We start from the raw sequence: 4,129 nt of genomic DNA, 5'->3' as shown, positions 1-4,129 counted from the left end.
TTTACATATATACATATCTATATTTATCCTCTCTATATAATTTTTTACTTTCTTCTTCTTTCTTCTTTCCTCTTTTTCTTTTTTCTTTCCTCCTGCCTCACTATCATGTTTACCCATCATTCACATCTCAGTAATTCCTCTCAAATACATTTCAACTGATCAAGCACGACCAGGAACTCTACACCCTCCTCCCCATCAATTTTAGATTCCTTACTATTTCCCTTTCCCTTTCATTATTGGCTTATTACTCCCCTCTCTTCCACCTTCCCTTCTCCCATGCTCACCCCTGAGCCAACCCCCCCATCAGCTCTGTTTCTGTCTCCTTGGGATTACTTATCCTGCCCACAGATGGACACCAAAAGAGAGGGGGGGAAAATGATAGACCATACAAATAGTGCCAAGTCCAACTGCTGTCCTGACCTAGAGAAGATGAGTATCCTTCTGTTAAGTAGCAAGCAGGACCTGTTATAATCCATCAGTCCATTCCCTTTTTCTTCAGGGATCCATATCCCAGGACCCACGTACCTAACAGCCCTTATACCTTTATAGTCCTCAGCGTTCCTGTGGAAGGGGTGCACCTTCTACAAGACCCCATGGCTCTTCTTGCAGTCAGGGATGCAGCAGTCTAGGGCCCCACCCCCAGCCCGCTATACCTTTAGACTTTCAGCATGCCCCCCTTGTGAATATCCCCCAACTAGTTCAAATGAGTTGCCAAGCACTGCACTCCCACCCCTGATCCCATCCCCTCCACCTCACCCCGTCCCCATTCAGAAGTCTACAATTGAGATTCCTTAGGGACTTTGTGGCTTTCCTCCCATTACTGGTCTGTTGCACTCCCCTCTTGGCTTGCCCCCATGTGGCTGGGTCAGACCAGCTGCACTCCCCAGAACTGTATCTTCAGTGCTGTCCTCTGTAGTGCTGTTGTCTAGGGATGAAGCCTGCCCTGCAGTCTTCTCTGTGAATGAGCTGCTCTGGGCAGGAACATCGCCCTAAAGGCTTGGACACCAGGATGAGGTATACTCTTTCTCTTCTCCCTTTCCCTGGAGACATAAACAATAGCCTCCCTTTGGGTGGATTAATGCCTTGTTCCCCCATTGTCATCTTTTTTCCTTCCCCCACCCCTTTGTGGACATTGAAGGCATATTAGGAAGGGGTGGGGGTGATGTCTTTCTGCACAGGTGCTCTCTTCAACCTTTTTTTTTTTGATGATGTATGCATCATTGTGTTTAGTTAGGCTCTTGGCAGTGTCTGGTCCTCAGCCTGGGCACTGTGATATGTGCATTTTCCCCTATGCCCATTCTGCTGTTTGAGCTGACCTCAGTGGACTCGTGTTGTGCTTGTCCTTTTGTGCTTGGCTGACTTCACTCAGCATACTATCCTCCAACTCTTTCCACAAGATGAGGTGCTTCATCGTTTCTTCACTGCTTTTTAGGATGAGTAATACTCCATTGTGTGTATGTGCCAGAGTTTTTTAATCCGTTGTCTATTGATGGAAATTTAGGCTGCTTCCAGTTCTTTCTGATTGTGAACTGTGCAGCAATGAACACTGGTGCACAGAGGTCTGGTTGTGGTCTATTTCTTATTTCTTCTGGGTATATATATGCCCAGTAGTGACCCAGACTTGCTGGGTCATAACATAACTCGATTTCCATCTGTTTTGGTTATCGCCAAATCGCTTTCCACATTGGCTGTACATACCTACAAGACCACTAGCAGTGAATGAGTGTACCTATCTCCCCCCTCTTCAACATTTGTTGCTTCTGTTTTTTTGAATTGATCTATCCTTGTGGGTGTTAGGTGGTATCCTCATAGTTGTTTTGATTTGTATTTCCCGGATGAATAATGATTGGGAACATTTTCTCATATGTTTATTGGCCATTCAGATTTTCTTCTTTGTGAATCTTCTGTTCAGGTCTTTTGCCCACCTCCTCAGGGGGTTATTAATTTTTTTCTTATTTTAAGAATAAGAATTTGGAAGATTTTAGTAATAAGCCCTTTGTCTGATAATTCATTATTAAATGTCTTTTCCAAGTTTGTGGGCTCTCTTGTTACTCTCTTGATGAAGTCTTTTGATGCACACAGTGTTTTATCTTTAGTATGTCCCACACGTCTATTTCCTCTGGGTGAGCATCCTTCATTATTGTTGATGGCCCATATATTCCCTGCACTATGGTTCTTAGCTTTGTACCAATTTTTTCATTGATGATCCGGATAGTTTTGAGTTTTACCTTGAGGTCTGTGGTCCACTTTGAATCTGTCCTTGTGCATGGGGTGAAGTAAGGGTCTTGGCTCATTCTTCTGCAGATTTATATCCAGTTTTTCCAGCACCATTTGTTCAAAAGGGCATCTGTTTCCTATTTGATTTTGGGGGCTTATTAAAGAGCACTTGTCTGTATTCTGCTGTTTTTATTTCTGGATTTGCTGTTCTTATCCACTGGTCTGAATATCTATCATTTTACCAGAACCATGTTGTTTTGACAACTATGCCTGTATAATAAGTTTTAAAGTCAGACAATGCAATCGCACCTACTTTATTCTTCTTCTTGAGGAGTTCTTTGCCAATTTTGGGTTTCTTCCCTTTCCATGTGAAGTTGGTAGTCTGTTTTTACATTTCTTTGAAAAAATGATGCTGGCATTTGTATTCGGATTGCATTGAACCTATAAAGTGCCTTAGGTGGGATTGACATCTTTACAATATTGAGTCTTCTGATCCATGAGCATGTAATATTTTTCCATTTGTCAAGGTTCCTTTTTGTTTCATGTAATAATGTTCTGTATTTTTCCTCATCCAGATCTTTTGGGATTTTTTTGTCAGGTATATCCCTAATTATTTCAATTTATGCTTGGCTACTGTGAAGGGTACTATGTTCTTGATCTTTTTTTCTGTAATCTCCTCAGTTGTATATAACAATCCAATTGACTTCTGCTTTTTGATCTTGCATCCTGCCACTCTACCATATTCCTCTATTGCTTCCAGTACTTCTATTGTGGAGCCTTTAGGGTTCTCAATATATAAAATCATAATTTTACTTCTTCTTTCCTTAGATGTATACTTGTGATATCCTTGCATTGCCTTAAATTATTTTCTAGGACGTCCAGGACGATATTGATTAAAAGTGGGGACAAGGGGCATCCTTGTCCAGCTCCCTTTTTCAATGAAAAGTAGAATGTTTTCTACTTTTCTCCATTGATTATAATGCTGACTGTTGGATTTTCTTATATAGCTTTAGTTATATTGAGGTAATTTCCTTCATATTCTATCTTCTTGAATGTCTTCGTTAGGAATGGTTATTGAATGTTGTCAAATGCTTTTTCTGAGTCTATTGATATTATCATGTGGTTCTTGTCATTTTTCTTTTCAATGTGGTGGATAATGATGGATATTCTAATGTTGAACCATTCCTGCATCCCTGGTATATATCTCATTTGGTCATGATGAATTATTCTTTTTATATAATTTTGTATTCTATTGGCCAAGATTTTGTAAAGGATTTTTATATCTATGTTCATTAGAGATATCAGCCCATGGCTGTCTATTCTTGTGGGATTCTTGCCCAGTTTTTGGTATCAGTGTTATACTAGCTTCATAGAATGTGTTTTGGAGTTTTTTGTCCCTTTCTATGTTCTGTAAGAGCTTGTGTATGATTGATGACAGCTCTTCCCTGAATGCTTGGTAGACGTCTCCTGTATAGTTATCTGATCAGCGCTTTTTAAAAAAAGTATCATTTTATTAGGGGTTCATACAACTCTTATCACAATCCATACATACATCAATTGTGTCAACACACCTGTACACATGTTGCCATCATCATTCTCAAAACACCTGATTTCTACTTGAGTCCTTGGTATCACCTCCTCATTTTCCCCTCTCCCTCCTGCTCCCCCTCGGCCCCCCGACCCCTTGATAATTTATAAATTATTATTATTTTTTCATATCTTACACTACCTGACGTCTCCCCTCACCCACTTCTCTGCTGTCCATCCCCCAGGGAGGAGGTTATATGTAGACCTTGTAATCTGTTTCCCCTATCTCCCCCACCTTCCCTCCACCCTCCCGATATTGCCACTCTCAACACTGGTCCTGAGGGGTTCATCTGTCCCGGATTCCCTGTATTTCCAGTTCCTATCT

Source organism: Echinops telfairi, unplaced genomic scaffold (genome assembly GCF_000313985.2).
Source record: "Echinops telfairi isolate 266 unplaced genomic scaffold, ASM31398v2 ScPeMD7_7467;HRSCAF=8505_0, whole genome shotgun sequence".
Lineage (NCBI taxonomy): Eukaryota > Metazoa > Chordata > Mammalia > Afrosoricida > Tenrecidae > Echinops > Echinops telfairi.
This window is presented reverse-complemented; position numbering follows the sequence as displayed.